This window comes from Microtus pennsylvanicus, chromosome 11 (assembly GCF_037038515.1).
Source record: "Microtus pennsylvanicus isolate mMicPen1 chromosome 11, mMicPen1.hap1, whole genome shotgun sequence".
NCBI classification, from domain to species: Eukaryota; Metazoa; Chordata; class Mammalia; order Rodentia; family Cricetidae; genus Microtus; species Microtus pennsylvanicus.
In genome coordinates this window covers 82,845,832-82,859,081 of record NC_134589.1, presented here as the reverse complement: position 1 = coordinate 82,859,081, position 13,250 = coordinate 82,845,832, and the positions used below count along the sequence as shown (strand labels likewise).

At 41.5% G+C, this 13,250-nt stretch overlaps 1 protein-coding gene across 8 annotated transcripts in view; it reads right to left on the bottom strand.

Annotated features, from left to right (window-relative positions):
- Tenm2 (teneurin transmembrane protein 2) overlaps window positions 1-12,252 on the bottom strand; it is a 1,235,501-nt gene extending 1,223,249 nt beyond the window's left edge. For 7 of the 8 annotated variants that reach the window (XM_075941315.1, XM_075941317.1, XM_075941319.1 and 4 more), the window contains exon 1: window positions 11,220-11,728. The gene's annotated coding sequence lies outside the window, so the exon portion shown is untranslated. Of the gene's footprint in view, window positions 1-11,219; window positions 11,729-12,144 lie in introns of those variants that run through there. The other variant, XM_075941316.1, reaches the window with a different exon arrangement.
- Window positions 12,253-13,250: the final 998 nt, after the last annotated feature.

Here is a 13,250-nt window from a genome sequence, read left to right as displayed (position 1 = left end):
CACCAGTCAATGGGCTCAGTCTCTGTTCCTGACTAACTGTGGCAAAAATAGCCACTTACCCTATTTCTCATCAATTCTGAGTTCTCTAATCTGAAATATAAGTTCACCGAATCAAGAACATCAAAACAGAGAAGATCTGAAAACAAAATGTGAAAGTATTGGCTTTATCCATTACATACTCCATTCGAGGTCTGCCAAGGGAGCTCCAATTGGGCCATTTGATCAACAGCTCTTTCTCTCTTTCCTTCCCCCACCCCTGTTCCCCCCTTTGCTTTCTTTTAACTTCATGCACAATCCCATTTCAACTGTCACACTCTACACAGCCAGCCTTCCTTCAAAGCCCAATCCAATTTCCCGACTTTTACACCTCAAGCCAGCTAAACAGCATCAACGCACCCCTGTGCAAGGGCCTAATAGAATAGATCTGTTCTTTTTCTTTTCCTTTTTTTTTTTCTAAAGAAACTCTCAAAGCTATCCACTCTGGTCCAAACAGTAGAATAGGAATAGTTTCGAAAAGAGAAAGAGCTATTTAACGCTAACCAATTTTTGTGACCTCTGACTTATATGGAATCCATTTGTTTAGTGGTCACTTATTTCCTCTTCCGCCTTCATTTAAATATCTTCATTATCATTCTGCAAAAAGTATTATGTTACTGGTCAAAGCTATTCATCAGTAAAAAGTCATCTCCATATTCCCCAAACTGGAAAATCATCATTATCATTAATATTTCATAGAACTGCATTAAATGAGACAATATTCAATATTTAACTATCTAATCCTACAGTAATTTATATTAGAAAATACCAACCATGTGAGATTTCAGCCAGTCAGATTATTTTATTGGATGAACCTTTGTCATTATTAATAACACTTCAGTGTCTCATATTTTTTCAGCACAGAGTATAACATCCAAGGACTGAAAGTGATTTTGTTTCTAATTAATTCTCAAAATCCTTGGGAGACAGTGATGGAAGGATAAATATATTAATTCAGAATTGAAGAATTAAAGGCTGAGCCTTCCGATGCAAAAGTTTTATCTGTGATACGGATTACTTGTGTGGGTCCTGTATCTCGCTGGGTTTACTAATAATTTAGTAAGAGGCAGGCTGCTTTAAACCTCAGACACTCTGAACATACGAGTGAAAGGAAATGGAGTTGTATCCCTTTCGAGTGCTACAATTACTCGTATTTCATGTTGACAAGTTGATATATAGTTTTTATGGCATTTCATGGAGAAATCATGCTGTTGATTGGCTTACATTATTAGGCCATCCAGCTGATTACTCTGTCCTCTGCTCAAATTCCTTCTATCTTCTGTCCAGCTCTCTTTGAACTTTAAATATTCACAACTGGACAAAGATTGGTCCATCGTAGGTAATTTATACATAACTTTGGGATAAGAAGAGTTCAAGTGGGTAGCATTTTACTAGGGTTCTTGGTGGTGAGAAAATGAAGTGTATACGTTGCATACTTTAGATTGGCTGTGTGTTTATGAATAGCGAAAGCAGTGTACTTAATACTTTTAGAATCCGGAATAGCCTCTGATTTGTTTTAGGAGAAAAAAGTAATAGATCTTCGTGTTGCTATTTACTTCTCAAGTGCATATTCCGAGCTCCAATGATTCTATAGCTCAATATAAAGAATCATAAAAGATATTGAAGGATTTTTGTTTACATGTTTTATGGACTCCCCTCTTTCAGTTTGAGAAACTCTGCTTATCTCCTATCTGCTTATCTGCTGTCGTCTCACAGCATAGAACACCAGATCGTCAGCCTCAGTAACTTCGAGTTTTAGTAAGAGGGCTGTGGGCACTAGAGAAAGACAGGCCAACATCAATCAGATGGGATCAGATGGGATACATTAGCCTAGAACTGGGAATAGGAAACCAGGAAGCCTCAGAGTGGAGGGCAGAGTGCTGGTCCATTTGCAGATGTTTGGTGCAAACGGACATATTTCCAGTGGTGACAATGGCAGTGGAAGTGCAGTCGCCAGTGCAAAAGGCATGCGGGACTACAGCTGAGCAACTGAGCCCAGCAACAGAAGCAGAGGGCTTGGCTTCTCAACTTTCTCAAAATTCCCGAGATTCTTATAAGGCCTTATAACTTTTCACTAAACTAAGATTATTCTCTTTACCTCACAAGGAGATCAGGACCTGATCCAGAACACAAAAATATTCAAATTGTTTCAAGTAATTATATAATAAAGTAGGGAAAGAAAGATGTGCTGTAATATTGTGAACTGAAAAAAATCGCTTATCAAGAAGACTTTCCATCCCCAGCAGTCTCTGATAAGTTATCTCATAAAGCCTTAGAGATTCTTATAACCAACTAAGAAGTGAGCCAAATGCCAAAGTTAAAAGGAAGAACATATCACCAATGCCTCTACATTTTTTTTAATCCACTGCTTCTCCAAATCAAAAAGACAAGGAACAAATGATAGAAAAGAAATTTGGATGGTTTGGCCACTATTGCTGGAAATGAGATATGAACATCTTGAAACTCACAGACAAAATGAGCATTAATCAAAGAGCTGACAGGGATATCAAAAGTCTGAGCAGACCGCCCCATGTCCAGGAAGCTATTTCCTGGGGCCACGGAAAGGGTCAGTGTCTCCATGCATGCGCTCCTTTACCATGGACTTCCCGAGCCACTCACGTCCTGCTTTTCAAGAACATCACCCTTCCCGCAAATGACTGATAAGAGGGAAAATTCCAAGCATGAATGTGTGAAAAGTAAACTTTCATATTAACCCTGTAATTTCATGTTCCCTGATGAAAAAAATGTTTAAAGACAAGTTTTTAACCTTGTCTCTATGTGATGTTAAGAAAAAGTTAGCATTTTTCTCCTGTTTCTAGATTCTGGAATTTTCAGATTTCTCTTCTGGATCTCTGTTTTATTTGCTGAGGAAATTATAAGTTTATCTATCACTTATAAACAATGTAAATGGGTAGTTGGGGATATGAAGTGTCTTAGCCGCTCACTCACCAATTCAAGTCACACAGGCAACAGGCACAGACCATGAACAGCTCCAGCATTGGGATTTCTTCTTATTCTTAATTCTAAAACCCAGAAGTTAAGAAGAACCTGCCTTCTGCAGCCAGAGATACACAGTTTAATACTCACCTTCTGGCTTTACCCTTTAGGTAAGCATGCCTGTTACTAGATCGCTAAATGTTTTAAAATAAAGAAATCAAAGGAAAGAAAGCTGACACTTTAGATTCCTGACCTCACCTAAAGCTATGATTTTCATAGAAGAAAGACATTTGAAGTGGCCAGGAGTGCTTCTATGTTTGCTGTATACATATGCCAAAATAAATAGGTAAATAAATAAGACATAAAAGGAAAGGAACACAGTGATATAAACTTCTAAATGCCCCTAATTAAAATCTTATTTTAAACACATACATATACGTCCACATAAGGTATTTTTTACCTATAAACTATAAGCTTCTAGCGCACAAACCAGCCATCCTCATACACACAATGCCCTAAACTGTGTATGATTCTGTGTACACCCCATGGGGGCTTAATAAACACTTATGAATTGACTGACAAGAGCAAAACCAAGAAATGACAACCTTCAGGGTAGCCGTAACACAATTTTAACTTGAAAATTGCCCAGAAATAGACTTCACAATCTATGGGAACATACACAAATCATATAAAAAAGAAGTGGTGCCCTCATACACTTAGACTGGCCTTAGGGAATAGCTTAGTGAAAAATCGCTGCTGTGGGAAAGAGAGTTCAGCCTCGGTATCTATTTACTGTTTGGCTTCGGCAGCGAATCCAGCTACAAGCAACGTTTGTTCTGTAATGAAAGGTATTATAAGATCATGTTTAACATTAAGATTAGAAGAAATACAACGTTGTGTTCAGTATTTAACATGTTTCTCACTGAGTCTCCCAGCATCACCCACCCTTCTTTTCAAGATTCATGTTGCCATTTCCCTGCAGATAAAAAGTAAGGAAAAATCGTAACCTCTAATGCTGAAATAGCTCTTCAGTAGAAACTTTCCCAAATAAATGTAAATGATTAATAAATCACAAATTTGACAAGCACGTTCATAACGTGATGCATTCATAGTGCACGCGACTCCTGAAAACCCACCTCATTCTCTGACTTCTGGGAGAAAGCTTTCAAATGTCTAAGGCTCTACAGTGCTGTTTTCTTCCCTGAAGTTTATATCCACTTTCTACCTTGGGAGGTCAGAATGGTCTAGGCATAACAATTTACCAGTCCTTTCGGGTGAAGCGTGATATAAATAATACTTCTCCCATCAATTTGGTGTTGCCAAATCTCTGTGAAACAGTGACCGGTTGAGCCACTACCTACTTTAAAGAGCAATTTCGACCTTAGTAGATTTCCAAAACTATGATGATAAGCGAGGGCGGCAGAATAAGAGAGAAACCACACTCAAGACTTAACCCATTAAACTGATAGTGGGAAACAAGAGAAACAACCAGGATTAGTTGCAGAGGGAAGTTTCAGTGAAAATACATGAGAGGAATAATAAAATCCTGCCTACGTATATCTAGCTGTGCCATCAAAGGCCAAATACAGCAACCTCTTTGAAGTGTAGCAATTCTTAGCACTGGCTTATTAGAGCTAGTCACAAACTTTGCACATACCAGCTTATTCCCCGTCTTCTAGTACCACTTTATTTTCTTCTGGCTCTCCTATTCTGGAACTAAGGATCAAATGCAGAGTGCTTGCTAGACAAGTGTTCTACAAGTGAGCTCACCTTGTTCTTCCTACCCTGTGTATTGCTAATACATTTTCCCCTTTGTCCTCCAACTCACAATCCCTACTGAGGATGGGCACAGTCATCTGCTTGGTCAGAAAATTGAGTCTGTTTTTCAATCTACACTTTGCACATCTAATTTACTCTGTGTTTCCAAGAGCATAAAACCATGTGAGACTGCTTAAGAATAGTGATTGTGGAGGAAAGTCATCGTTTCCAGGTTCCCTTCCCTATGTCAACACAGACACACCTTGACGGTAAAAATGATATCTTTCAGATTTCAAATTCTCACCATAACTGCAAGGGGCAAGGACAAGTTGATTTCGTCTCCTCTTTATATTCTTGACTGTCTCACAGAGCTGTGAGATTGGTGATGGATCTTCTCTCCACACTCACCCACAGCCTTTTCGGTAGCCACATGTAAATTTGCCAATGCGTAATTAAGCAGCAGACACATCCAATAAATATAATAAATAAATATGATTTTCCCCCTCTTAGTAATTGGCTTCATCTGACTGAGTCTGATAACATGTAGGGATATATAACCAGCATTAGAAAGGAGAAAAACTAGATGCTGGGTCATCCAAACTGTAAAGCCCTAACTACTGTGGAATGTCTCTGTAATATCTATGTTATTTCTAGGATTAAAAGAGAGAGAAGCAGGTTATCCTTTCTCAAGACGTATCAGTGAAGTTCCAAATAAAACTGGAGGCAAGACCATTACTGTAAGAAAAGGCTAACCAACTAGAGAACTTATTTGTCTTTCTTAAGTACCCTCTTTCAGCTCAGTCACACTGTCCTTTGCCTGTGCTACCACTAAACCAGCGCTGGGCATTCCAGACCTTGGCTGAGGTCTCCAATTCAACATCAGACAGGACTGCATGAACACAAATGACCCAGATGTACTAGTAGACAAAGATTGCACAGATATTTGTGTACAATTACTGCCTGAGCAAATACTAAAATGAAATGAAATGAAATTACTTTTCCAATACACCCTGCACACAGAGAGCAAAAAAATATTTTCTTGCATTGTAAAGAAAGCACCTATTTGATTTCTATTACTATTTGATTTCTTACATAACATTTTGACATCAGATTTCTCTTGCCACCAGAGGAACAGTACCTGGCTTATCTCTGCGATCACAATATTGATTACTGAAGGAATAAACTAAGGTAAAGACTAAAATGTACTTTAGTAGAGTTTTCATTTTTCTGTATTTTTCTAAGTAATCTCTACTAAAATATATAGTATATATTGAAATGCCCTATTATTCTCGATGCTTTAAAAATATTCATAATTAATCTTTAAAAATGAGTTGCAAGTGTCTGTAGTAATAAGTATGGTTTTGGATGTACAAATACAGATTACTATAGGTATGGATATAAAGAGCTACTACAATACTGTTTCATTCTTAAAACATAATTTAAAAACCTAACAACTATTTTCAACATTTAGAATGAATTTTTCATGTAGCTTTTAAAAATTGTATAGATACAGTGTACTTACGTTATTTTTTGAAATGGTTATTTTACACAAAGGAATTTTCTTAACCTCTGCCCAAATAATGTCTATTTCATCTATATTTCCTACATATACTCTTCTTCCTCTCCTTTAAGCAGGAGAGATAGCAAACATTGGATATCAGTTAAGCCCTAAGCAATAATAACAAAGCAGCATTTAAATATAAGCTTCTACCAAATGAACCCTATCCCCTGTAAAGATTTAGATTTTGGCTATCACCCTGAGTATAGACCTTATTGCCTTCATATGACTAATATTCTCTGACTTTAGCTTTACCTTCTAGGCAGTAAAGATTGAGGAACCTAAAGAATTTAGTAAATTTATGACATTCTTTTGAACCATATTCCCAAATAGATTATTTGACACTGTGAAAAACTCCATTTTCTATAAACTTTCAGTAAGCACAAAGGACATTTCCAATGAAGATGTATAAAACAGAATGTCTAATCTTATAAAAATAAAAAAAAAGCCTAAACTTATAAAGCCCTAAATAGCGTCCTCATTAAAGCAACAAAATGTACGCTCTGAAAGCTCAGCTGTAAACTTCTGTGCATCTGCCTTGTGTCCTACTGCAATGAAAAGAACAAGCAAACAGACAAACTTCACATTTGTGTCTCAAAATATGTGACAAAGCTACCTCAGAGAAGACAGAGTAGCAGGAGGCACAGTCCCCACGTCAGGAGATCTGCAGGCATAACCAATCCCCTTTCCAACTGCAGGTCAGCCCTGAAAACTGGGTGCCTCAAAGCAGCCAGCTCTCTTCCCAAGCACACAGCACTGTATTTCTTCAAGACAGACTTGGCTGCTTAGCTCCTCTCGCGTATGCACACACTAGCAGGGGCTACACACTTTTAGGAATATGAGGGACGCTGTCAGCTGGTACATTCGAGTCACACTGCACAGGAGAGGAGGGGTGGAGCTCTTTACTGAGAAAAATAGATTTCACTTTAACATACTACTGGCATTGTTTTGCCTGGATTCCTCTTTATTAAACTTAGAAACTAAAACACCTGTTCTGTTTTTACTAATAGCACAGCCAACAAGCACATAACGAACTCCCCACATCCCAAGAACTCCTTTTGCCTATAAGCATTGCCATCTATGCCGAGGGCAGATGGACCAATGGAAGTGTTTCAGGAAAAAAAAAAAAAACTAAAGAAACTCCATTTGTGGACTAGTTCTCAAGAGTTCTTCAGGCTTTGCTATGCAGTAACTGGTTTTTGGAAGCTGTACTATTTCGTGTTCAGAATCACATTGTAGTACATACAATATTCTAGATGGTGCAGGGACACATAGACTTTAAAAAAAGGGATGCATGCTTCTTCAGTTTATAAAGCTTTTTGAAAAAAATTAGCAGCACAACTGTCAGTCCATCTAAAATAATTACATTAAGAAGTGTTTTGTTTTTCTTACCTGGGAAAAGAGACCAAGATAGTAAAAATAACTGTATGATGCTGGTTGTACATATTACTGAACAATGTGACTATTTCTTATATAAATGAAACTAAAACCCAGATATATGAAGAAGACATTAGCAAAGCTGCTATTTACTCTCAGCAGAAGAAATTATAAAATTAGCGCTACGTTAAAAAACATTAAATGCAGTATTCCCTACTTACAAAATTTATCTCGTCTAACCAAATAACACCACCTATCTTTTTTACTAAAAAAACCTTTTAAAACTGCAAGTCTTTAGGTGCTGTTTGCTGGCTAGAAGTCTGCCCCACCTCTTTTGAGTGTGGGATGGAGAGTGTGAACACACCAGGGCTATCAAGAGTCAGCAGCAGATCAAAGAACAAAACTGTTACTCTATGCAAAGTTATGAGGGGGAAAAATGCTTTGTCCACAGTCATGTGTGAGGTAAATAGTTTGATAGTAAGTTTCCCCTCTCCAAATCTCGCTATGAGTTTAACTTTCAGCCCTCAGGTGGGGAGAGATTTTTAAAAAAAAAAAGCCCTTGGAAATGACCTTGATGATATTTCAGCAGAAATCACTTCTTAAAATCAGTCTGCACAAAAGGGAAATCTTTGGAGGAGCCAGGCGAAGCAGATCCTCCTGAAAAGCACACACACAGCTCAGAGTTCCTGTCACTTAGACAAGGAAAGGGAATGACAATTAATTCTAAGAAACTTCCAGTAGGTCTAGCAAAAGCAACACTTTGGACACGCAGAGAAACCTCCATTCCTATAAAGATGAACACAGGAACCCCAACAATAGAATCAGACATGATTATCAAGGTCTGTGAGTCCCCAGTCTCAGACACCTGTCTTTCTCCACAGCACTCTGGCCAAAAAGAAGTGACTTTCTCCAGGAAGTGCAAGGCTTTCTGCACATACTGAAATGCCACAGGAATGCCAATTGAAAGTGAGTTCCCTGATTTACCAACAAGCCCATCAAGATGACACCACTATTTTAATACATTAATCTGAAATCAGCATTAGGCACACCAGTTAAAGGCTCTTAGTGAAGATTTAATAATAAACTTAATGATAATAAGAAACCCATCAACCATGCCAACAAGCCGCAGACATGCTACCACGGACCACCACGTTACAGTAATGCAAAGCCAGCCAAGTGAATGTAGGATAGCCTGCTGCCATTGAGTTGAAAACATGGATGTGTTGAATATTTTAAACACAAAATATCAGAGCTTTTTAGAAGTTGCCAGGAAACTAGAAGTCCACAGAGGGGTGGGGTGGAGAAAGATGAAACAAAACAAAACAGAAAAACAACCTCAGCAGGAAAGAAATGTGTTCCTTAAATAAAGAGTCTTTCCCTACTCCTCCTCTGTAGCGAAGATGCTGAAAGGGGAGTTTATTGCAATGTTTGTATATAAAGGTGTGCTTTGAATATGTCCCAATGACATGTTTTGCCCCATGGGCCCATCAAGAGTCCTCAACGTGGTCAGCTCTTAGCGCCCACGCATGTGGATGTTGTGAACTACGTCTGTAGTTCTCAGCATGGGGTGCTCTGCCCTGGGTTTGGTCATTGAAGGAGAATACTAAGATGTTTTGGATGCCTTGGGTTCAGGAGACTGGGGGTGACTATGTGAATGCATTTTTGTTTCTTTATGATTCATACAAGCACATCCTTCAGTCAAAACCTGTTCTGAATGAATGGAAGTGGAGTGTTTTTCTCCTCCAATTTAATCAAAATGGTAAACTCAAGGGTCCATGAAAATATTTTATAATGGCAATATTGCCATCTCAAGAGAGTCCTGAATAAACAGCGCTCTCTTTCCAAATAAGATGCCTCGTTTTTTATTAGTTAGGATACAAAGGCAGAAGTAAGGTTTAGATCTCAGGAATTTTAAGGATGACTTTTGTCAACCCTAGGGGAAACAAGAGCAGGTGAATCTGCGGGGTGGTTTAAGGTAGATTTGCTCTAACCTAAAACAGAGCCTGACTAGTTGAGCTAATTTACAGCCGGATTTCTTCTTTAGTCCTGAATATACTAGGCTGCCTTCTGCAGTTCTTCCAACACCAGCTAAGTTTATACTAAAGCAAAGTTTAACAGTATTCCTGCAAACCATGCTCCCCACACCTAGGCAGGCTGCTACTCTTGGGGGTGAGGACCACACAGTGGAGGCAGTCTTCTTTAGAGAATAATATTCTCCCCGTTGGACAACACATATGCCTCCTTGGAGCCTGGCTAGCCTGGGTCTCCTCATCTGAGTTTAGATGTCTGTGAATTTGGAGGTGAGAGTGCACAGGCACAGCCTTCCTCTCTACCTCTCAGCTTCCACACAACACCAGTTCATTTCTACACGGCTTAGCAGAAAATTTCCCACCCTAAACCCATTTCCTTCTCAACCGCTGATTTGCCTTTACTTATTGACCCTTCAGTTTTTCTACTGAACTGGAACTGAAAACTTAAAGGAACAAAAAAAAAAGACAAATGAAATATCATAACTACCCAGAACCCTCTAAAGAACTCAAATTATTTGATGGCATTAAAGAACTATTATATGTGATATTAAAAATAATGTTTAAAATGGATCCTGGCATCAAGGGTGATGGAGTGAATTCTGTTTTTAAGAAAGAGGAAGGGTCCAATTTGCATGCATTATGCAGGCTATTTTAAATCATTTCATTCCATGTGTATAGCAGAAACTACTCTCCCTCTCCCCAATTGACAAGATGCCACTTCAAGTAAGAGCTGAGAGAGGGCTGGTCTGAGGTTAGCAAGCTCTGTACGTCTCACAATTTTGAATAAAACAATACCAGCAACCTCCCTGCTTCTTCAAAACCCTACATTTATTATTAAGTAAATTTAGCCATAGCTCAGTCAGTGGAGAGAGGATGCACTGAGCCACTTATCTGTTTATTATCTTTGCAAGCCACATGAAAAGCCGTGTCTATTACTGCTTCCTGCAAATCCGCAGCAATGTAATGCAAAAAAGAAATTCTCTTTCGGAATGCAAAGGATTCTTCCTGCAATTCTGAGTATTTTAGCCAGCGTGTACCGTACAGTAGGTCTGGAATCACTGGCAACGGTCATGCTGTTAAAACTGAGTCAAAACGCATTGTAATCCTGGAGAGCGATAACCTTAAACATCAATGCAATGTTAAAATGAATCCTAAAAGAGTCCCTATAATTGCGATGAACATTAGCGAGAAAGCGGCAAGTCCTTCTGCAGGGAAATAACAGCCGGCTCTACCAATCTTTCCCCTCCCCGCCCCCCCCAAACTCATGCAACTAATGATGACCTCCCGAAGTGCCGAATTTAAATGTTCCAGCATTCATCTGAGGATGAAGGGAGAAAAAAAATACACAGAAAACCATGAAACAAGTTGCAAACTGCACAAACGCAAGGCGAGGGAGAGAAAACTGCAGCGATTCAGGAGCGATTGCAGAATGATGAGCAACAGAAGGGAAACGGGGAAGAACGAAAAAAAAAGAGGGGGAAAAAGCCTTAAGCATTAAAGAGTAAGAAGTGAAAAACATTTACCAGCAGCTCGGTCAGTAGCTTCGCTCCCTGACACCATCTACATAGAGAGAACTTAGCCTAGAGTCTTCGGTCCCAGCTCGCTTTGGAGCAAAATTCCTTCACTTCGAGGGGGCAACACACACCCTCCAGAAAGAGAGAGAGGGAAAGAAGGGGAAAAAAAATATTCCCAAAGACCTAGCCAGGCTTTCTCCCTCCTCCCTCTTACCCGCCCCCCAGACTCCCCAAACGGTGCTCGTTGCTTCTGCACAGTTCAGGCTTTGCTGCGGAGGCGCCGCTGCCGCTGCTGCCGCGGCTGCCGCTGCTGCTGCTGTTGCTGCTGCTGCTGCTGCTGGAACTGCTACTTCAGAAACGATTAGGAGGAGGACGCCCAAGCACGACCTGAGCCTGCGAGCCACCCAGGACCAATGTGCAACCTGCTCTGGAATCAAACCCATAACACACGCAACGCACACCCAGTGGCTCCTGCACGCGCACACACGCGCCCGCCCGCGCGCCGCACAGACACACACGCGCGCACACACATATGCACACGCGCGCGAGCGCGTACACACACATGCAAACACACGCGCGCACACACGCGCACACAGAAGCCCGGAGCTCCGCTCACCGCCCGCCCGCCCTCCCGCGCTGTCCCTCCGTGGGAAGTGAGAGCCAATCCCCGGCCCCGAGCGCGCGCACAGGCCCCGGTAGCCCCAGCTGGGTTGGTGTCTTTGGGGCTACAGGGTAGTGAGCTCCGGGAGGGGCTCTCGGCTGGGAAAAAGGGGCGCTAGGGGCACGTGTACCCCTTTGTCTGCAGAGACCCCCCCCCTCCTTCCAGCCGGGCGTTTCCAAGAGCAGAAACTGAGCGCGCCAAGCAGGGGCCGCGTAGAGTTCAGTTCCGCTCCGGGCTTGTCCCGGGCAGGCCCGCTTCCCTAGCTGCACGCACCGAGAACTCTGCTCTGCTAAACCCGATGCACCACGGCTGCACCCAGGGCTCTGAGAACTAGGGAGCATCGCCAGCCTACGCATCCTGCCGACGACCGGAGCCTGCCCCGGCTCGCGAGCATGCCCAGTGCTTGGCTGGACCCAGCGGGTTCCTCCCAGGGTTAGGAATGCAGAGCGCAGCAGAGAGGGCAAAGCCAGCGAAGGCAGGGTTTCCGGAGCCTGCCCAGCTGCAGACCTACCTCCCCTGGATTGCCAGGCGGTGGCCCTAAGCCTGCCCCCAAGGGCGCGCGGAAATAGGGAAGCAAGGCTTCCAAGCATCAGAAAGCAGTTTCTTTTCTGTTTTTCAGAGAGAGAATTCCAAAAGAAACGGCTAGTTCAGTTTTGGAATAATTGGGAGGAAAAACAACAACAACAACAACCCAGCAGGGCCTGACAGTTGGACTAGTAAAAACAGCTCAATGTATATTGCCTAGTTGCCATGTGCAGGTTTATGCTGTGTGTTGACCATGAATTATTTGATTTTATACTATCCAGAAACTGTATGGTTAACTCAAATGAAAATGGGGCCCCAGTATACCATACCAAATGCCAGTCAATTACAACCGATGCTTCCTAAATTTAAAGTCAGGGTCCGACTCAGCCACTGGAGACGGAACACAGTGGGTTTATGAGCCCTGGGCATTTTCACTGAGGGGAAGGCCTGGTGGAAAGCTGGTGATAGCATCCTCTGGCCCCTAAGCTGCACCTGGCTGGCCTTCAACAACCCACAGACCTTGAAAAACCACATGCCTGATTTTTGCCAATGTTTTCATAGCAATGACACGAATGGTACTTATGGCTTGGCTGAGGACAGTGAGTCCTTCCGCACACTGTACAGGAGAGGAGACCAAATCGCAGAGAGGGTGTGCTACCTCCTTTAGATGACAGGAATGGGGATGTGGCTTGCCACAACCCAAGGTCTATGCTCTTTCGACTGAAATATGTTTCTTTCCTAATTGTATCCCGGACAATGCTGTGAGAAGCAGACATAGTATTTTAATTTCATTCAGCAAACACGGTGGTTTTCTACCAGCATTTGCTCTTTTCAAGGCTCTGTCTTAGAGGTGA